The 23548-nt window shown below is 43.2% G+C and overlaps 1 long non-coding RNA gene across 1 annotated transcript in view; it reads right to left on the bottom strand.

Moving 5' to 3' along the window:
• Positions 1 to 9708: 9708 nt before the first annotated feature.
• The window catches only part of LOC141173069 (uncharacterized), a 36500-nt gene continuing 22660 nt past the window's right edge, over positions 9709 to 23548 (bottom strand). The window contains exons 2-3 of the long non-coding RNA XR_012252580.1: positions 19289 to 19345; positions 9709 to 10576 (exon numbers count right to left, since the gene is read on the bottom strand). This is a non-coding gene — a long non-coding RNA (uncharacterized lncRNA). The remainder of the gene's footprint in view (positions 10577 to 19288; positions 19346 to 23548) is intronic.

The raw sequence follows: 23548 nt of genomic DNA, 5'->3' as shown, positions 1-23548 counted from the left end.
ACAGACTGCTTGTGTGAGGGGTGACAGCTCGTGTGTGGTTCACCAATATTTTTGGTTGCAGACCCCATATTCACTTTAGGAAGGTAATGAATGAGGCTTCCCGCTGTGTCAGCAGCGCTCTGCTGTGTTTATGAGGGGGTTGATGTCCGACTGTTGCTAGTATGGAGTATAGGGGATTACCATAGAGAATCACATAGTGTACATACTCTAATGTGTCAGAACTTTTTGGCAAAAGATTTGAAGGGCAGGTTGTGATTTGCCTGACATGTACTCGATATAGATGGCTGAAATTAAACTGTTTGCCTCCTGGGAAAAGTGACAAAATAACAATACTTGGTTTTGACAAATATTAATATAACCTTCTACCTGTTAATACCTTTTATTCTTGTGCCTCCAGTCACTTTCCGTTGTCATCACACATCAACGTTTCGTTTTTACAGGAGTTAAAGGTACCACCGCGAATAAACTGATAAGTATTTTTTTTACATTCGGAATAGTTTGCATTTGTATTTTTCAGACTGTAAAAACTCCCTTTAAAAGGGATGATCAGGCTGTTGTTTGTTCAGAGCTGCATTTACAATTTTGCAGGCTTCAGTGCTGAACTCATTTGGGCTGTAGAAGGTCGGATGGTTTTACTGAAGACATCATGAAGGCTGTAAAGGTGGGTTGACAAGCTCCAGTATTTTGTACTGTCCTAATTTGGACCCTGTACCCATGAGATCATCAGCCCTGATCGGAGATAACTCCAATCCAGGTAGGTTAATCCCTTGGACACCGACATCCATAGCAAATGTGGCACCTAAGCGGTTAGACAGATGGAGGAAGTTTCCATACTTTCTACTCCCTCACGACCTGATTACAGAGTGCGGATAGGTTATCATGGTCTCCCATGTACAGAAGCCAAAGTCTGTGTATTTGGCGTTTTGTCAGTGTAAAAAAATTGAAAAATTGCAGTGTAATAATATACAAGTGATCAGGAAATTCCGTGTTCAAGTCCGCTAGTCGGACTGAAAAAAAAAAATTCAGAATTTTTTTTTTTTTAAATATTAGAAAAATAATTAACCCTAAAATAGCGGCGTCCTAAAGGGGACATGCAGATAAATTTTTGCACAAACAGTCGTGATAGTCGAATTTTTGCAGAATCGCGATGTTTAACCCTTGATTAATGCATGCTAAAGTCCGCCCTAGGGGACCCTGATACTGCTGCTTCTCTCCTGTGAGCCGAGGACTGAGGATACAGTCAGTCTGGTTGTCACCACAATGATGGTGTGTCCGTCACTGAGCGGACTGCGCAGCTTCCGGGAATACCCAAGGTCAGCTCTGTTTTATTAAATCAAGAAGGTTCTCCATCTAAATGTATTTTTAGAAAAATCTAAAGCCTGAGATATGGAACGGCATGATGGCTGCCAAGCTGTCCCTCCCGTAAACCCAGGGACAATCCAGCTTTCAGCTGAGTCACTTCTGACAGTCTGGTTGCCGGCGCTGCACAGCCTGATTTCCGTGGTGTCGACAGGCGGAAAGTCGCTAGCAACCAGTCTGTCTCAGATTACTCCAGCGCAGTGTGGAAGTCGAGAAAAGAAGACCGAGAGCATCACCATCTTTAAAGACTGGTACTGGAGATTAGGAAACTGCTCAATGGTCACTGTCCCTTTAAAAAAAAAAAAAATTAAAGGGATTGTCCAAGATCAATAAAAAAAAACAGGGCAAGGGAAAAAAATGGCAGAAATTAATAAAAGAAGCATTAGTTACCTGTTGGTGCTGCTCCGCATGGTCTTTGCATTGCAACGATGAGGCCAGTGGTCGACAATGGTGGTCATGCAGGACCGCGGGAGCATTGGGAGCGACTTTAACAGCTAAGTAATGGTTCTTACTATTTACCCTTTTAAGGTTTATAGTTCAAGGTTCCTAAGAGTAATGGAAGTGATTCCTGTTTTCCCAATTAAAGGCACATATGTTAGTTCGCTCTAGAAATGTAGCAACTGATCATTATTTTCTTGTCTCTCATTGGGAAATAGGATGCTTAAAGGAATCCTCCATATTTGACTGTTTGCATGGAAGAGTTCCCATGATTGTAAACTTAAGGACATCCAGCGATCAGCTGTAATCTATAAAGAAAAGCAATAGTAGGTGTTATGTTTTCCCACAGCACAACCGCAGGGCAAATTAAGTATTACACCTTGCTTATTCATATGAAATGGTCATCTGTATGGTACAGGGCAGGACAGTTCCCCCATTGCGAGAGATGCTCTTTGTAACCATTCTCCACTGAAACCAAGAGATTATGATCCACAACCAAGGACCCCCTCTAAATGGGATTTAGAAATTAATTGGGGGAGGAATCTTCTTATCTATGGAAAGAAGGTAAAAGTTGTGTCTTTTACTGGAGGACCTGGCAGATCTGTGCATTACATGGATGGCCCATTGCTCTGAATAGAACCGTTGTAATACTTTATCTCTCCTGCGGGAGTGCTGCAGAAAAAGTAAACACTTACTGAGTTTCCCCGATCATTAGGGATTTCAGCAGCAGGACCTGATCAGCTTATGGTTGGAGGAGTCTTATAAAAAAAAAAAAGTGATTTCCATATCCAAATATTCCCAAATACTATGAGATGTACTAGCCTCATGTGGTTCCATTAGATGGCAATTTACGCCAATAATTTTTTTATTTTTATTTTTTGGCAGGAGGGATTTTTAGGAGACTTCAGAGTCTTGCCAGGACTTGGAGTGTAGATCCCGTATTTGTGCAGGGTCAGAGGTCCTGCACCAGGAAATGACCAGGCTCCAGTAACATTACCCTACAATAATAGCGCATTCCATCACATTCCCTTCATGTGCAGACAGCTGGGGGGGGATAGGAAGGACTCCGACATGCACAGAAACAAAAACTTTATGTCCATCAACATCATGCATTAACCCTTCACGCCGAGGATAAGTGTAAAGCACGGCTCTCATACAAGGAAACCATAGGTGCCTTCGCACGCTGTGCATTTCCCGACATCCGAGATTCTGGAATAGCCGGAGAGGGACGATAAAACGCAGCATAAACATATAAATTTTTATTGCATTTCACCTCCGTACTTATATAATCAGCGAAACGGAATATGTTGTGTCTAGATGGCGGACGGCCAATGGGGCGCCCTATGAAATGGTATTTTAAAGGGGTCGTCCTGAATTTTATGACATTTGCCAGCATAACTCTCCTTCCAAATCTCCTTCTGTTTCAGGACCGCTGTGTTACGGGTCCGGGGGGTGGAACCTCTGTGCTACGGTGCAAGGAGGGACCCAGAGGGGCGTAACTAAGCATCAACCCGGACCGACCCTGGTCGTACCGCGGCGAACGACTCCGTGACCAGGGAGGGACCGAGCCGAGGGACCAGGTGCTACTCTGGGGACGACCTTGTAAGGAAGCAGGTGACTCCCACGGTACAGATGGCAGGGACTGACCGGAATAGCAGGTAGGCACAGCAGGCAGGCTGGCGAGCAGAAGCCTTCAGGTAGGCTATCAGGTAGACACGGCAAGTGACGGCAGGAGTCTCTAGGTGGGCTGACAGGTGGTCACGGCAAGTGACGGCAGGAGTCTCTAGGTGGGCTGGCAGGTGGTCACGGCAAGTGACGGCAGGAGTCTCTAGGTGGTCACGGCAAGTGACGGCAGGAGCCTCCGGGAAGGCATGGCAGATAACAGGCAGGTCACAGGCAAGTGCTCCCAGGTGAGCGAGCTGGCAGGCACGGCAGGTAACAGGCAGGCAACAGGCAAGTGCTCCCAGGTGAGCGGACAGGCAGTCACTGCAGGTAACAGGCAAGAGCTCCCAGGTGAGCGGACCGGCAGGCACGGCAGGTAACAGGCAGGCAACAGGCAAGTGCTCCCAGGTAAGCGGGCTGGCTGGCACGGCAGGTAACAGGCTGGCGGGCAAGACTGGTAGTCAGGCTAGCAGCGGGCCCTGAAGGCTGAAGCAGAGGTCAAAAACACTGTGCAACAACTTTTGCTCGGGCACCTCCATTTTGGAGGAGGTGCCTAATATATGGGAGGATCCTCGGCTATTGGCCGGGGACTACTTAGGACGGCGCGCGCGGCCCCTTTAAGAGGGAGGGAGCGCGCGCGCGCCTTAAGCACAGTGCGCGGGGAGCGAGGAGGTGAGTGGGATGGCGTCTCTGCCTGGCAGGGGGCAGAGACGCTGATGCTACACGCTACAGCCGATCTTGTAGCTGGTGCACTGTTCATATGAGCAATGCCGCCAATCGTTGGCCTCGGCACCCAAGTGCCATATATGCCAGCATCACTGCTGAGGGCAGAGAATTGGGTCAGTGGTCACATGAATGATGTAGGTGACATAATAGCTGCTGGATCATGTTTAAACCCTTCCAAAATCAGCCATATACAGTGCAGACCAAAAGTTTGGACACACCTTCTCATTTAAAGATTTTTCTGTATTTTCATGACTATGAAAATTGTACATTCACACTGAAGGCATCAAAACTATGAATTAACACATGTGGAATTATATACTTTACAAAAAAGTGTGAAACAACTGAAAATATGTCTTATATTCTAGGTTCTTCAAAGTACCCACCTTTTGCTTTGATGACTGCTTTGGCATTCTCTTGATGAGCTTCAAGAGGTAGTCACCGGAAATGGTCTTCCAACAATCTTGAAGGAGTTCCCAGAGATGCTTAGCACTTGTTGGCCCTTTTGCCTTCACTCTGCGGTCCAGCTCACCCCAAACCATCTCGATTGGGTTCAGGTCTGGTGACTGTGAAGGCCAGGTCATCTGGCGTAGCACCCCATCACTCTCGTTCTTGGTCAAATAGCCCTTACACAGCCTGGAGGTGTGTTTCGGGTCATTGTCCTGTTGAAAAATAAATGATGGTCTAACTAAACGCAAACCGGATGGAATAGCATGCCGCTGCAAGATGCTGTGGTAGCCATGCTGGTTCAGTATGCCTTCAATTTTGAATAAATCCCCAACAGTGTCACCAGCAAAGCACCCCCACACCATCACACCTCCTCCTCCATGCTTCACGGTGGGAACCAGGCATGTAGAGTCCATCCGTTCACCTTTTCGGCGTCGCACAAAGACACGGTGGTTGGAACCAAAGATCTCAAATTTGGACTCATCAGACCAAAGCACAGATTTCCACTGGTCTAATGTCCATTCCTTGTGTTTTTTAGCCCAAACAAGTCTCTTCTGCTTGTTGCCTGTCCTTAGCAGTGGTTTCCTAGCAGCTATTTTACCATGAAGGCCTGCTGTAAAAAGTCTCCTCTTAACAGCTGTTGAAGAGATGTGTCTGCTGCTAGAACTCTGTGTGGCATTGACCTGGTCTCTAATCTGAGCTGCTGTTAACCTGCAATTTCTGAGGCTGGTGACTCGGATAAACTTATCCTCAGAAGCAGAGGTGACTCTTGGTCTTCCTTTCCTGGGGCGGTCCTCATGTGAGCCAGTTTCTTTGTAGCGCTTGATGGTTTTTGCAACTGCACTTGGGGACACTTTCAAAGTTTGGCCAATTTTTCGGACTGACTGACCTTCATTTCTTAAAGTAATGATGGCCACTCGTTTTTCTTTACTTAGCTGCTTTTTTCTTGCCATAATACAAATTCTAACAGTCTATTGAGTAGGACTATCAGCTGTGTATCCACCAGACTTCTGCACAACACAACTGATGGTCCCAACCCCATTTATAAGGCAAGAAATCCCACTTATTAAACCTGACAGGGCACACCTGTGAAGTGAAAACCATTTCCGGTGACTACCTCTTGAAGCTCATCAAGAGAATGCCAAGAGTGTGCAAAGCAGTCATCAAAGCAAAAGGTGGCTACTTTGAAGAACCTAGAATATAAGACATATTTTCAGTTGTTTCACACTTTTTTGTTAAGTATGTAATTCCACATGTGATAATTCATAGTTTTGATGCCTTCAGTGTGAATGTACAATTTTCAAAGTCATGAAAGTACAGAAAAATCTTTAAATGAGAAGGTGTGTCCAAACTTTTGGTCTGTACTGTATGTGTAGTACAGGCTGCGGGTGTGAGGGGTGACATGTTATATATGTGTAGTACAGGCTGCGGGTGTGAGGGGTGATATGTTATGTTTGTGTGTATAGTACAGGCTGCGGGTGTGAGGGGTGACATGTTAGATGTGTGTATAGTACAGGCTGCGGGTGTGAGGGGTGACATGTAATATGTGTGTATAGTACAGTCTGCGGGTGTGAGGGGTGACATGTTATATGTGTGTATAGTACAGGCTGCGGGTGTGAGGGGTGACATGTAATATGTGTGTATAGTACAGGCTGCGGGTGTGAGGGGTGACATGTTATATGTGTGTATAGTACAGGCTGCTGGTGTGAGGGGTGACATGTAATATGTGTGTATAGTACAGGCTGCGGGTGTGAGGGGTGACATGTAATATGTGTGTATAGTACAGGCTGCGGGTGTGAGGGGTGACATGTTATATGTGTGTATAGTACAGGCTGCGGGTGTGAGGGGTGACATGTTATATGTGTGTATAGTACAGGCTGCGGGTGTGAGGGGTGACATGTAATATGTGTGTATAGTACAGGCTGCGGGTGTGAGGGGTGACATGTTATATATGTGTAGTACACGCTGCGGATGTGAGGGGTGACATGTTATAGATGTGTAGTACAGACTGCTTGTGTGAGGGGTGACAGCTCGTGTGTGGTTCACCAATATTTTTGGTTGCAGACCCCATATTCACTTTAGGAAGGTAATGAATGAGGCTTCCCGCTGTGTCAGCAGCGCTCTGCTGTGTTTATGAGGGGGTTGATGTCCGACTGTTGCTAGTATGGAGTATAGGGGATTACCATAGAGAATCACATAGTGTACATACTCTAATGTGTCAGAACTTTTTGGCAAAAGATTTGAAGGGCAGGTTGTGATTTGCCTGACATGTACTCGATATAGATGGCTGAAATTAAACTGTTTGCCTCCTGGGAAAAGTGACAAAATAACAATACTTGGTTTTGACAAATATTAATATAACCTTCTACCTGTTAATACCTTTTATTCTTGTGCCTCCAGTCACTTTCCGTTGTCATCACACATCAACGTTTCGTTTTTACAGGAGTTAAAGGTACCACCGCGAATAAACTGATAAGTATTTTTTTTACATTCGGAATAGTTTGCATTTGTATTTTTCAGACTGTAAAAACTCCCTTTAAAAGGGATGATCAGGCTGTTGTTTGTTCAGAGCTGCATTTACAATTTTGCAGGCTTCAGTGCTGAACTCATTTGGGCTGTAGAAGGTCGGATGGTTTTACTGAAGACATCATGAAGGCTGTAAAGGTGGGTTGACAAGCTCCAGTATTTTGTACTGTCCTAATTTGGACCCTGTACCCATGAGATCATCAGCCCTGATCGGAGATAACTCCAATCCAGGTAGGTTAATCCCTTGGACACCGACATCCATAGCAAATGTGGCACCTAAGCGGTTAGACAGATGGAGGAAGTTTCCATACTTTCTACTCCCTCACGACCTGATTACAGAGTGCGGATAGGTTATCATGGTCTCCCATGTACAGAAGCCAAAGTCTGTGTATTTGGCGTTTTGTCAGTGTAAAAAAATTGAAAAATTGCAGTGTAATAATATACAAGTGATCAGGAAATTCCGTGTTCAAGTCCGCTAGTCGGACTGAAAAAAAAAAATTCAGAATTTTTTTTTTTTTAAATATTAGAAAAATAATTAACCCTAAAATAGCGGCGTCCTAAAGGGGACATGCAGATAAATTTTTGCACAAACAGTCGTGATAGTCGAATTTTTGCAGAATCGCGATGTTTAACCCTTGATTAATGCATGCTAAAGTCCGCCCTAGGGGACCCTGATACTGCTGCTTCTCTCCTGTGAGCCGAGGACTGAGGATACAGTCAGTCTGGTTGTCACCACAATGATGGTGTGTCCGTCACTGAGCGGACTGCGCAGCTTCCGGGAATACCCAAGGTCAGCTCTGTTTTATTAAATCAAGAAGGTTCTCCATCTAAATGTATTTTTAGAAAAATCTAAAGCCTGAGATATGGAACGGCATGATGGCTGCCAAGCTGTCCCTCCCGTAAACCCAGGGACAATCCAGCTTTCAGCTGAGTCACTTCTGACAGTCTGGTTGCCGGCGCTGCACAGCCTGATTTCCGTGGTGTCGACAGGCGGAAAGTCGCTAGCAACCAGTCTGTCTCAGATTACTCCAGCGCAGTGTGGAAGTCGAGAAAAGAAGACCGAGAGCATCACCATCTTTAAAGACTGGTACTGGAGATTAGGAAACTGCTCAATGGTCACTGTCCCTTTAAAAAAAAAAAAATTAAAGGGATTGTCCAAGATCAATAAAAAAAAACAGGGCAAGGGAAAAAAATGGCAGAAATTAATAAAAGAAGCATTAGTTACCTGTTGGTGCTGCTCCGCATGGTCTTTGCATTGCAACGATGAGGCCAGTGGTCGACAATGGTGGTCATGCAGGACCGCGGGAGCATTGGGAGCGACTTTAACAGCTAAGTAATGGTTCTTACTATTTACCCTTTTAAGGTTTATAGTTCAAGGTTCCTAAGAGTAATGGAAGTGATTCCTGTTTTCCCAATTAAAGGCACATATGTTAGTTCGCTCTAGAAATGTAGCAACTGATCATTATTTTCTTGTCTCTCATTGGGAAATAGGATGCTTAAAGGAATCCTCCATATTTGACTGTTTGCATGGAAGAGTTCCCATGATTGTAAACTTAAGGACATCCAGCGATCAGCTGTAATCTATAAAGAAAAGCAATAGTAGGCGTTATGTTTTCCCACAGCACAACCGCAGGGCAAATTAAGTATTACACCTTGCTTATTCATATGAAATGGTCATCTGTATGGTACAGGGCAGGACAGTTCCCCCATTGCGAGAGATGCTCTTTGTAACCATTCTCCACTGAAACCAAGAGATTATGATCCACAACCAAGGACCCCCTCTAAATGGGATTTAGAAATTAATTGGGGGAGGAATCTTCTTATCTATGGAAAGAAGGTAAAAGTTGTGTCTTTTACTGGAGGACCTGGCAGATCTGTGCATTACATGGATGGCCCATTGCTCTGAATAGAACCGTTGTAATACTTTATCTCTCCTGCGGGAGTGCTGCAGAAAAAGTAAACACTTACTGAGTTTCCCCGATCATTAGGGATTTCAGCAGCAGGACCTGATCAGCTTATGGTTGGAGGAGTCTTATAAAAAAAAAAAAGTGATTTCCATATCCAAATATTCCCAAATACTATGAGATGTACTAGCCTCATGTGGTTCCATTAGATGGCAATTTACGCCAATAATTTTTTTATTTTTATTTTTTGGCAGGAGGGATTTTTAGGAGACTTCAGAGTCTTGCCAGGACTTGGAGTGTAGATCCCGTATTTGTGCAGGGTCAGAGGTCCTGCACCAGGAAATGACCAGGCTCCAGTAACATTACCCTACAATAATAGCGCATTCCATCACATTCCCTTCATGTGCAGACAGCTGGGGGGGGATAGGAAGGACTCCGACATGCACAGAAACAAAAACTTTATGTCCATCAACATCATGCATTAACCCTTCACGCCGAGGATAAGTGTAAAGCACGGCTCTCATACAAGGAAACCATAGGTGCCTTCGCACGCTGTGCATTTCCCGACATCCGAGATTCTGGAATAGCCGGAGAGGGACGATAAAACGCAGCATAAACATATAAATTTTTATTGCATTTCACCTCCGTACTTATATAATCAGCGAAACGGAATATGTTGTGTCTAGATGGCGGACGGCCAATGGGGCGCCCTATGAAATGGTATTTTAAAGGGGTCGTCCTGAATTTTATGACATTTGCCAGCATAACTCTCCTTCCAAATCTCCTTCTGTTTCAGGACCGCTGTGTTACGGGTCCGGGGGGTGGAACCTCTGTGCTACGGTGCAAGGAGGGACCCAGAGGGGCGTAACTAAGCATCAACCCGGACCGACCCTGGTCGTACCGCGGCGAACGACTCCGTGACCAGGGAGGGACCGAGCCGAGGGACCAGGTGCTACTCTGGGGACGACCTTGTAAGGAAGCAGGTGACTCCCACGGTACAGATGGCAGGGACTGACCGGAATAGCAGGTAGGCACAGCAGGCAGGCTGGCGAGCAGAAGCCTTCAGGTAGGCTATCAGGTAGACACGGCAAGTGACGGCAGGAGTCTCTAGGTGGGCTGACAGGTGGTCACGGCAAGTGACGGCAGGAGTCTCTAGGTGGGCTGGCAGGTGGTCACGGCAAGTGACGGCAGGAGTCTCTAGGTGGTCACGGCAAGTGACGGCAGGAGCCTCCGGGAAGGCATGGCAGATAACAGGCAGGTCACAGGCAAGTGCTCCCAGGTGAGCGAGCTGGCAGGCACGGCAGGTAACAGGCAGGCAACAGGCAAGTGCTCCCAGGTGAGCGGACAGGCAGTCACTGCAGGTAACAGGCAAGAGCTCCCAGGTGAGCGGACCGGCAGGCACGGCAGGTAACAGGCAGGCAACAGGCAAGTGCTCCCAGGTAAGCGGGCTGGCTGGCACGGCAGGTAACAGGCTGGCGGGCAAGACTGGTAGTCAGGCTAGCAGCGGGCCCTGAAGGCTGAAGCAGAGGTCAAAAACACTGTGCAACAACTTTTGCTCGGGCACCTCCATTTTGGAGGAGGTGCCTAATATATGGGAGGATCCTCGGCTATTGGCCGGGGACTACTTAGGACGGCGCGCGCGGCCCCTTTAAGAGGGAGGGAGCGCGCGCGCGCCTTAAGCACAGTGCGCGGGGAGCGAGGAGGTGAGTGGGATGGCGTCTCTGCCTGGCAGGGGGCAGAGACGCTGATGCTACACGCTACAGCCGATCTTGTAGCTGGTGCACTGTTCATATGAGCAATGCCGCCAATCGTTGGCCTCGGCACCCAAGTGCCATATATGCCAGCATCACTGCTGAGGGCAGAGAATTGGGTCAGTGGTCACATGAATGATGTAGGTGACATAATAGCTGCTGGATCATGTTTAAACCCTTCCAAAATCAGCCATATACAGTGCAGACCAAAAGTTTGGACACACCTTCTCATTTAAAGATTTTTCTGTATTTTCATGACTATGAAAATTGTACATTCACACTGAAGGCATCAAAACTATGAATTAACACATGTGGAATTATATACTTTACAAAAAAGTGTGAAACAACTGAAAATATGTCTTATATTCTAGGTTCTTCAAAGTACCCACCTTTTGCTTTGATGACTGCTTTGGCATTCTCTTGATGAGCTTCAAGAGGTAGTCACCGGAAATGGTCTTCCAACAATCTTGAAGGAGTTCCCAGAGATGCTTAGCACTTGTTGGCCCTTTTGCCTTCACTCTGCGGTCCAGCTCACCCCAAACCATCTCGATTGGGTTCAGGTCTGGTGACTGTGAAGGCCAGGTCATCTGGCGTAGCACCCCATCACTCTCGTTCTTGGTCAAATAGCCCTTACACAGCCTGGAGGTGTGTTTCGGGTCATTGTCCTGTTGAAAAATAAATGATGGTCTAACTAAACGCAAACCGGATGGAATAGCATGCCGCTGCAAGATGCTGTGGTAGCCATGCTGGTTCAGTATGCCTTCAATTTTGAATAAATCCCCAACAGTGTCACCAGCAAAGCACCCCCACACCATCACACCTCCTCCTCCATGCTTCACGGTGGGAACCAGGCATGTAGAGTCCATCCGTTCACCTTTTCGGCGTCGCACAAAGACACGGTGGTTGGAACCAAAGATCTCAAATTTGGACTCATCAGACCAAAGCACAGATTTCCACTGGTCTAATGTCCATTCCTTGTGTTTTTTAGCCCAAACAAGTCTCTTCTGCTTGTTGCCTGTCCTTAGCAGTGGTTTCCTAGCAGCTATTTTACCATGAAGGCCTGCTGTAAAAAGTCTCCTCTTAACAGCTGTTGAAGAGATGTGTCTGCTGCTAGAACTCTGTGTGGCATTGACCTGGTCTCTAATCTGAGCTGCTGTTAACCTGCAATTTCTGAGGCTGGTGACTCGGATAAACTTATCCTCAGAAGCAGAGGTGACTCTTGGTCTTCCTTTCCTGGGGCGGTCCTCATGTGAGCCAGTTTCTTTGTAGCGCTTGATGGTTTTTGCAACTGCACTTGGGGACACTTTCAAAGTTTGCCCAATTTTTCGCACTGACTGACCTTCATTTCTTAAAGTAATGATGGCCACTCATTTTTCTTTACTCAGCTGCTTTTTTCTTGCCATAATACAAATTCTAACAGTCTATTCAGTAGGACTATCAGCTGTGTATCTGACTCGCCCCCTGGGCCGAGGGGCACCCAGAACCGGGCTTCTGGGGGTTGTAGTATCCGTGGCGGTGACCCGGTCCCGTGGCTCAGGGTGGTCAGGCCAATGGCCTCAGGGCAGGGAATGTGGATGATGGGAGTGATGGTGCACGGGCGTCCCAGCACTAGTAGTGCTGGTGCGGCGATGAGCAGGAACGACTCAGAGTCTTTGCAGTGCAGTTCAGGGTCTTTACTGGTGATATTAAGGCAGACCCTCCCGGGAGTACTGGCTAGCATAAGGGGCCTGGTCAGTCTGCGAGCAAGCAGGAGTTCCCCTGGCCAGGTGGAGTTGTAGGCCTCCCCGTCTATCTGCACTCTTTCTGGCTACCTTGCTGTAAGCGGGTAGAAGTAGCCCACGTCCCTGAGTATACCGTGTGGTGCTCACCCGTATGGCTGGTGACTTGGGGCCTTCTGTTAGCCTCCGATCCTGGATGGCGGTGCTGGTCCCTTCCTTGTGACTGAGCCTCCGGGCTTCTATGGCCAGAGGACATGGAATCCCCTGCCGGCTGGTTTCTGCTGCTGGGTGGATATCAGTCCCCACAGCCTCGGACTCTGGTGTCCGGTTATCAGATTCTTCTGCCAGGGCGAGCTATATCTCTGCTTAGCTTCCAGCCCCTGGTCGTCTGCTACTAGCTCCTACAGAGCTCCTGCTGTAACTTTCCCTCTCCAGGCTCTGACTCTACTAATCCCGCCCCAGACCCAGTTTATAAGGGCAGATTCCTCCCCTCCCAGGTCTGGGCGGGCGGTGTTGCATGCTTAGGGCTCCTGACCAGAGAAACCTCCCACTTGCTCTCAGACGTAATATTTCTATTACTGTGGCAACCAGACCCCTGGGGTGCCACATATCCACCTGACTTCTGCACAACACAACTGATGGTCCCAACCCCATTTATAAGGCAAGAAATCCTAGTTATTAAACCTGACAGGGCACACCTATGAAGTGAAAACCATTTCGGGTGACTACCTCTTGAAGCTCATCAAGAGAATGCCAAGAGTGCGCAAAGCAGTCATCAAAGCAAAAGGTGGCTACTTTGAAGAACCTAGAATATAAGACATATTTTCAGTTGTTTCACACTTTTTTGTTAACTATATAATTCCACATGTGTTAATTCATAGTTTTGATGCCTTCAGTGTGAATGTACAATTTTCATAGTCATGAAAATACAGAAAAATCTTTAAATGAGAAGGTGTGTCCAAACTTTTGGTCTGTACTGTACGTATGGTGGGATATTGGCTGCGCATGCTCCATACGGATGTTGGCTGCGTATGCTCCATACACTATAGATGACAGCTGCGTAATACAGCCAGCACCTGCCTCTAACAGCAGCAAGCTTTAATGCACATGATCCAGTGTTCATCGCACTCACCGCAACAAATCCTCACCTACTAAATGCCCCCCATCGCCTCCTTTTTTGTACCCCCATGAAGCTCAGCACATGGCTGGGCTTCATAAGAGATCGTTAATTTGATTGATTACTGCAGTCCAATACTATAGTATTGCAGTATATAGTAGAAGTGATCACAGGTTCAAATGGCGTCTATAAAAATAGTAATAAAAAAATAAAAAAAATGCATAAAATTTTTCCCAATGCAAAAATAAAGAGATTTAAAAAAAAAAAAAAAAAACAGATTTGGTATCCCACCCCTCTCCCTCTGCAAAAGTTTGATGTAAGAAAATATGAAATTAATTAACCTGTAAAGAAAAACACAAAATTCCATCACCTCCCCCTCCAAAAGAAAAATTAGTCAGAAACAGCAAAAATAACATCTTGTGTGAAACTACAACTCGCCATGCAAGATTAAAAATAGATTAAATTTCTTCATTTTATCGATGGAAATTTTTATTTTTTTAATTTTTTTAAAAAAAGTTACGTTTGTCAGAAAATGGCGACACAAACCAAATTTTTTTTTCAAAGTTTTTGAATTTTTCTTTCAAAGCTAAAATATTTAAAAAATGGTATCGTCATAATCGTACTTTTACGTAAAAAAATACGTAAAAATTCAATAAAAAAAAAAAATGGAGAAATTAGTTTTTTTCCACTACACCCCATTTTTTTTCCTGTTTTTTTTTTTTTTGTAAAGTGAATGGTGTCATTCAAAATTACAACTTGTCCTGCGTAAAAACAAGACCTCATACGGCTGCGTCAGAACAAAAAAAAAAAGATATGGCTCCTGGAAGAAGGAGGAGGAGAAAATAAGAAAAGCCCATCGGAGACCCTGTCACATGATTGCGGGGCGCCGATGGGTTGGCATGACAATCCGGGGTCTGCAGAAGGAGGTGATGATTTTTGCTACACATAGCAAGGCTGAATCCCTGCTATGTATAGCACAAGTGATCACATGATCACAGCTTCAAGTCTCCTAAGGGGACGATTGAAGCCAGTAGAAAGTAGAATTTAAAAAAAAACAAAAAAAACATCAAAGTTCAAATCACCCCCCTTTTGCCCCATTCAAAATAAAACAATAAAAAATACACATATTTGGTATCGCCGATCTATCAAAATATAAAAAGAATTAATCTGATCGGTAAACGGCTTAATGCGAAAAAATCAAAACACCAGAATTAAGTTTTTTTGGTCGCCGCAACATTTCAATAAAATGCAATAACAGGCGATCAAAACATCATCTCTACCCCAAAATGGTATCAATAAAAACATCAGCTCGGCGCACAAAAAATAAGCCCCCACTTAGATAAAAAAGAACCTATACATGTTTGGTACCTGCAAACTCGTAATGACCTGGAGAATCATAATGGCAGGTCAGTTTTAGCATAATAGGAACATGGTAAAAGCAAAACCCCAAAAACAATTGTGAAATTGCACTTTTTTTTGCAATTTCACCACACTTCCCATTTTCCTGTACATTATATGGTAAAATCAATGGTGTCGTTCAAAAGTACAACTCGTCACGCAAAAATCAAGCCTTCGTACGGCCATATTGACGGAAAAATAAAAAAGTTATGGCTCTGGGAAGAAGTGGAGCAAAAAAACGAAAACGCAAAAACTGAAAATCCCAAGGTTGTGATGGGGTTAATTTGGGATTTGGATAGGGTCAAGTCAGAAAACTGAACTGAGACAATATTAGGGGCTATTTAGGCTTATACTTCCTGTACTTTCAGAAAGAGTTTTCAGCAGCATGTTTCATCAGAGCAGGATAGCAGTGACTGACTACACTTCTATACACAGCTGATAACACAGGATCCATCATTCACAATAGGTGATGTCACAGCTCACCTCCTCCTCCTGTACGATGACTGATAACAGCTCTATGTACAGTAGATAATACAGGATCCACCATTCACAATAGGTGATGTCACAGCTCACCTTCTCCTCCTGTACAATGACTGATAACACCTCTATATACAGTAGATAACACAGGATCCACCATTCACAATAGGTGAGATCACAGCTCACCTTCTCCTCCTGTACAATGACTGATAACACCTCTATATACAGTAGATAATACAGGATCCACCATTCACAATAGGTGATATCACAGCTCACCTCATCCTCCTCCTGTGCAATGACTGATAACACCTCTATATACAGTAGATAACACAGGATCCACCATTCACAATAGGTGATGTCACAACTCACCTCCTCCTCCTGTACAGTGACTGATAACACCTCTATATACAATAGATAACACTGGATCCTCCAATCACAATAGGTGATATCACAGCTCACCTCCCCCCCCTCCATTACAATGACTGATAACTCCTCTATATACAGTAGATAACACAGGATCCATCATTCACAATAGGTGATGTCACAGTTCTACTCCTCCTCCTCCTCCTGTACGATGACTGATAACTCCTCTATATAGAATAGATAACACAGGTTCCACCATTCACAATAGTTTATGTCACAGCTCACCTCCTACTCCTCCTGTACAATGACTGATAACGCCTCTATATACAGTAGATAACACAGGATCCACCATTTACAATAGGTGATGTTACAGCTCACCTCCTCCTCCTGTACAATGACTGATAACACCTCTATATACTGTAGATAACACAGGATCCACCATTCGCAATAGATGATGTCACAGCTCACCTCCTCCTCCTCCTGTACAATGACTGATAACACTTCTATATACAGTAGATAACACAGGACCCACCATTCACAATAGGTGATGTCACAGTTCACCTCCTCCTCCTCCTGTACAATGACTGATAACACCTCTATATACGGTAGATAACACATGATCCGCCATTCACAATAGGTGATGTCACAGTTCACCTCCTCCTCCTGTACAATGACAGATAAACACCTCTATATACAGTAGATAACACTATCTTTAGTATTGAATAATCTAATGAGCTTGTTTCAAGAAACAACACATGAGTCTGTTCATTGCTGACAATGTACATGTGTTGTTTCTTCAAACTATAGGAAGTTAGCATCTAAAAAAGCCCCGGTGGCCGGTATAAGAATTGCAAGATTCATATTTTTATTTTTAATACATATGGTGCTATGGAAAAAAAATCCTAAAAATCAAAAATACATATTTCACAAAAACCTGATTGAAACAAGAAGTCATTTTGTGACGATTATTTGCTTGGCTTTCCATCTTTGCACATTTCCTTTTCGAGCATGTGGTATTTTATTGATGTATTTGTGCCATTACATTGTGTTTGTGCGGTTGCAGGTATTAATTAATCACCAGTGCTATTCTCCACTATCCATTATTAAAATTACCAGGCGGCATTAATAATGCTACGCTCTCGTTCACATGAGTAAAAGATTACCGCAGACACCTGCAAATGAGAGCGGTCAGTGACATTTATAATTTATAAGATTCCTCTGCTTTGTACCTCAATGATTCGTGTTCTAGAAACAGAAATCTGCTGAAATGTGGGATATGGAAGACACGGGAGGCGTCTCCATAACTTATTCTGATAGCGTCTGTGCTTGAAATGCGAGAGGACCTGATTCAGAAGAGATATCTCTGAGGGTCCTTGGAACCGAATGAATTCAGGATAAAGTGGTTGAAAGTGCTTAAAAAAAGATTTTACCATTTTCTGGAAACAGCGCCACACTTCTCCAGTGGTTATGTCAGGTATTGCAGCTTATGTCTAATTTTTTTATGGGGAGGAACTATGACTGCCAGTATATGTCTATAGTAAGAGTCTTACTAATCCATAGGGTGAAAGTTCTGGTAATGAAGCATCTGTCGTGTATACTAAGGCACATTGCCTCCTTTTTTATGAGGGCATATTTGATATTATCACTTTTCTTTTAGTTTTCAATATTATATGCTATCCAAATACAATGGCAGATGTGCTAGGAAATTGAAAAAACTCCTTGGGTAAATTGAGTGTCATTCTGTACAAGCCAAAGTTCCAATTGCTATTTAGACCCTCAAAGGATGTTAAAGGGACTATCGTTTTAGGTTTTTGTGTTAAATGTATTAATTAAATATTTTTGGCTTTTTTTTTATCATATTATTTATTTTATTTCATAATCTGTACTAAAAACACAAACTAAAAATCTTGCAATTCTCACACCGGCCACCGGGGCTAACTTCCTGTTGTTTAAGGAAACAACACGTGTATATTAGAAGCAATAAGCCGACTCCGACCCCAAGTTTTATTTTAAAGTGTCTAATGAGTGTGTGCAAAGGTAATTTTTAAGGGAGGGAGAGGAGGTGAGCTGTGACCTCGCCTATTGTGATTGCTGGATCCTGTGTTATCAGCTGTGTATATACCTTTCAATTCATTTATGTAGCAAGTCCAATTTCATGTTCATATGAAAATATGAAATTTTTTTTTTTAGCTTTTTTTTTTTCCTGAAGAGGTTTCGAAAAACTGCTGGTAAAAAAATAAGAAAGTGCATGTTATGTCTTCCTGAAGAAGACATCTCCAAACTAGAAACTTTCCAATCAAAAGGCTGTAAACTTAAAAAAAAAAACTCTTCCAAAACAGCTTCGGGAAAAGAAAAACTTCTCCAAAACCTACAAAAACATGGGAGTTTAAAGCAGTTTCTGCTTGAAAACTGGTGGTTTTTGAACTCCTGGAAAAAAAAGCCTCAGTGTGAATGTAGCCTAACGAGCTCTAGTCTTCAACCATGGAGGAGATTAACCGAGACGAGCTTACACGGATTTCCCCTATTTACTCCTGACGTTCAGTAAGCCTTGGGTTGCCGTGTCTCTGTTCTATTTGAGAAGGACTCATTCCTCAAATTCTTGTCATTCATCTGCTGAAACCACTTAAAAGATTTACATTTTCCCTTTAAGTTATGCTTAAGAAAATACTGCATATTAAGTCATGAGAATTTGTCCCAGCATGCAGAAAAGAGACATGATAGCAGAAGAGCTGAGCGGCAATAGGAAATTTATATACTGGGGATCGTTTCTCAAACATCTGAGTATTGTTCTGACCATGAATTTAGGTATCTTGTAGATCACGGCACGATAAATCCACTTTAAAGGGGATCTGTCACCAGATCAAAAGTGATCAGTTATTGGTCTTATTTTATTCCCGCTGTTCCCCTGAGTATTCCTTTTTTTATTTCTTTCAAATTCGCCATACGGTTCCAGAGATATAAGCCTTTTTATTCAGTGCTAATTTTGATGGTCTTTAAAAGGAGGCGTGGCTCATACGATTCTCTAGAGGCGTGTCTATGCATAATTACCTTTTTAGAGCCACGCCTTTTTTATAAAGCCCATAAAAATTAGCACTAAACGGAAAGGCTCCTATCCCTGGAACCGTATGAGCGATTTGAAAAAAAAAAAAAACAGAATACTCAGGGGAGCGGCGGGAATAAAACAAGAACAAAAATGGCCATTTATAACATGGTGACAGATCCTCCTTAAATTGAACCACAATTTTGCGTATCGATTTATTTACACCTCCTCAGCTGGGCATTCCCATAATCCAATTTACTAGATGCTAAAGTTTGAAGTGGGAGAGTTAGGACATATTTAAGAGGGATTTGAGACAGAACACTGAGGTGTATAGTATATTGGAATGCTATATTTCTGTTTCTTACCTCGGCCAGAGATGACGTGGCACCTTCTCTTTTCTCTGTGGCAGAACATGCTTCATTCTAAACCAGGAGAGTAAATTTGCCGTTATTTCAGAATTCTCTTACAATTCATATTGTAATCAAAATATATATTTTTCCAGTGATCATTTCATTATACACGGGGCTGGGCTGCTGGATGTGTGAATGATTGGATCAGTGGTGCGCATGTGCGACCATTTGACTTTGCAATGGGTCACTGCGAAGCCTTGTTCTTAGGGTCCAAGAAGCAATCGGCACATTATCACCTATGCTGACGATAGGAGATACAGTACATAGCTGCTAACATTTCAGCGGAGGTTTAGCCTCTTCTGAGAATATCCCATTCTCATGGAAAAGCCCCTGACCCACCACATTCCATATACACCACCCCCACCCAAACAAGGCCTATATAATACCACCATACAATGCCTATATATTACTGCTAAACAAGGTCTATATAAAATCGCCATACAATGCCAATATAATACTGCCAAACAAGACATGTATAATATCGCCATACAATGCCTATATAATACCACCAAACAAGGCCTATGTGGTACCACCATACAATGCCTATATAATACTGCCAAACAATATCTATATAATACTACCATACAATGCCTATATAATACCGCCAAACAAGGCCTATATAATACTACCATAGAATTCCTATATATTACTGCTTAATAAAGTCTATATAAAATCTAGATACAATGCCTATATAATACCGCCAAGCAAGACCTATTTAATACCGCCAAACAAGCCAATATAATACTGCCATACAATGCCTGTATAATACAAAACTAGGCCCATATAATACCGCCAAACAAGGCCTTTACAATACCACCAAACAAAATCTATATAATACTACTATACAATACTTATATATTTCTGCTTAACAAAGTCTATGTAAAATCACCATACAATGCCTATATAATACCGCCAAACAAAGCCTATTTAATACCGCCAAACAAGGCCTATTTAATACCGCCAAACAGGCTGATATAATACTGCCATACAATGCCTGTATAATACGAAACAAGGCCCATATAATACCGCCAAACAAAGCCTTTACAATACCACCAAAGAAGACCTATATAATACTACCAGACAATACTTATATATTACTGCTTAACAAAGTCTATATAAAATCACCATATAATGCCTATATAATACCGCCAAACAAGGCCTATTTAATACCGCCAAACAAGACCTATTTAATACCGCCAGACAATGCAATATAATACTGCCATACAATGCCTGTATAATACGAAACAAGGGTCATATAATACCGCCAAACAAGGCCTTTACAATACCACCAAACAAGGCGTATGCAATACCGCCAAACAAGGCGTATATAATACTGCGATACAATGCCTATATAATACCGCCGAAGCCCTTATAATACCACCAAATAAGTCCTATATAATACTGCCAAACAAGGTGTATATAATACTGCAATACAATGCCTGTATAATACCGCCAAACCCCTTATAATACCACCAAATAAGTCCTATATAATACTGACAAACAAGGCGTATATAATACTGCCATACAATGCCTATATAATACTAAACAAGGCCCATATAATACTGCCAAACAAGGTCCATATAATACCGCCAAACAAGGTCCATATAATACCGCCAAACAAGGTCCATATAATACTGCCAAACAAGATCCATATAATACCTCCATGTACTGTCCACATAATAGTATACATACAGCTTACATAATAGCGCAATATGGCGCAACGTTAATATTGCTACATATAGCCCAAATAATATTGCCATATTTTACTCAATTCTCACTTAAAGGGACCATAAAATAATGGGGATGTGCGAGAACTAAATGAAATAAATCCTGTTTGGATGAAATTTGTGATTGGTGGCCACTTCTATAGTCTATGTGACCCACCGCAATCTCTTGCATAGTTGCCAACCATCCCCCATTTTCCCGGGACCCCTGCAGGGGCATTTCCAGGAGGGTTAAGGCGAGGCTTGCACATCCCCAGCAATGTTGGCCGGCTCCAGGGGGCATCTGCACATTGCAGCCCCTGATACGTTGTTATCTCCTGTTGCTGCAGACCAGGCGCACACATGGGGAACATTTTTTTCCTGAAATTGAAGGAAGAATAAAAGGCTTTATAATTGGGCCAATGGACATGAGATCAATCCTTCCCATCCGGCCACATGCTGCATTGCTCCTGCACTCGTCACAGACATGCAGCATGCACAATATGGCACAATATGGCACAATATGGCAGTCACGCCAAGCTGAGCGATGTTACGTCTGATATCACGATGTTACAATATTCCGGGAACGGAGCCAGCGCATAGGATCCCATGCAAAGGAATGTGTCTCCAATTATCTCCCTAATAATTCTTGAAAGGGGATATGTAGGCCATGCACTCACAGTGATTGCACTTACTGGAACACTGTGTGTGGCAGTCATTTAAGGAATCTGGAGAGAAACAGATGTGTGATATCCCAGCGGAGGCTCACCCCTGCATCCAGGACACACAAGGGACTGATCCCACTACATGTCACCACGTCGCATAATACCAAAGATATTAGTATTGTGATACAATTGTAACCGTTTTTCTCCATTGCTTCTAAAATAAAAATCATTCTTTTTTTGCAAAATATGCTACCGTTTTATGTTTACAGCTCCTATGCAAACCGATGCATCTCTATGGCCAATGACTACCTGTTGCAGGGTAAGTTGCAAAGATAATTGAACTCTGTAGACCTAATTTTTTATCAAGAGTCTAATTTTGTGCCAGAATTATAGTTACCAAACAATTAAACCCTTAAAGGGTTACTTCCCATTTTCAGAAATGGGTATTATCGGATAGAGCTTGTAAAAACAAGCACTTTTGCAATTTACTGCGTATTATAATTCTCAGCCGTTCTTGAGATATTAACACTTTTCTTTTGTTTACAGTTTGTTGCCTTGGAGACCGACCACTGCTGTTAGGCAGCAGAACATGCACAGAACTCACAAACTCTTTTCTATTCAGCTTGTAAGTACCGTATGAAGCTGACCAGGATCGCTGGAGCACGTTGTTACTTCCTAAGCCCGGCCAGTTTTAGCACAGAGCTTACAAGCTAGAAAGCAGGGGTGGTCGGTCTCCTAGGCAACAAGCTGTAAACAAAGGAAAAGTGTTAATATCTCAAGAACGGATGAAAATTTTAATAAGCAGCAAATTACAAACGTGCTTGTTTTTAGAAGCTCCATCTGAAAATATCCATCTATGAAGATGGGAAAATCCCTTTAAATACCCTATTAATTCCATCATACAATGCCCATATGATACATCAATGGAATGTTCACATACACAGCTTACATAATATCGTAATATAGTGCTAAGGTGAAGAGAATCAGTTGATCTGACCTACATCGCCTGTCTATGGTTGCCAGTGCAGACCACTGTGAGAAAAAAAAAAATAATAATGGCAGAATTAATGTATTGTTGCTATTTTTTTGCATTCCCCTCAAAAAAATAATACAATTAATAAAATTAATAAATAATTAAAAAGTCATCAAATAATTATATGTACCCTGAAGTAGTGCCATTGAAAAAAAAAAAACATCCATACTGCTAGATTGACAAATAAATTAAAAAGGTACGGCCCTATAAATGCAATAGTGAAGAAAAAAAATAGCTTGGTCCTTAAAGAGAAGCGGTCACTTGTCATAAATATGTATTTTTGTAATCAGGTGAAATGCCGCTGTTCTCCTGAATCCGGCATTGTATTTCTTTTGCTCCTGTGACTCTCTGTTCCTGAGATATGGCCCCCTCTTCCCTGTATATAAATCTAGTCTTGTGATCCAAGTGGGTGTGGTCATGAGGATCCCATCCCCTTTGGTAATGATACTAGATTTACATACAGGAAAGAGGAGGCCATATCTCAGGAATGGAGAGTCACAGGCATAAAAGAAAAACAGCGCTGGATTCAGGAGAACAGCGGCATTTACACCAGGTAGAAAAAAAATACATATTTATGACAAGTGACAAGTTACCTTTAAGACCCAAACTAGGCCTTTCCTTAAAAGAGTTATGTCTTAAAAAACATTTATCACCAACCATTGGATAGATGATAAATGCATGATTACCCGGGGTCCCCACCGATTACTAGACAGCGGGTAGTGCACATGGATAACCAATTAGGGTTTAAGGGAGCGGTGGTCATGCATGCGCCCTAATGCAGGATCCCCCCACGTCCTCTCACAGGGAATGTTGG

Source organism: Phyllobates terribilis, unplaced genomic scaffold (genome assembly GCF_046119375.1).
Source record: "Phyllobates terribilis strain yellow unplaced genomic scaffold, ASM4611937v1 Scaffold_12__6_contigs__length_324123572, whole genome shotgun sequence".
Classification (NCBI taxonomy): Eukaryota; Metazoa; Chordata; class Amphibia; order Anura; family Dendrobatidae; genus Phyllobates; species Phyllobates terribilis.
This window is presented reverse-complemented; position numbering and strand designations above follow the sequence as displayed.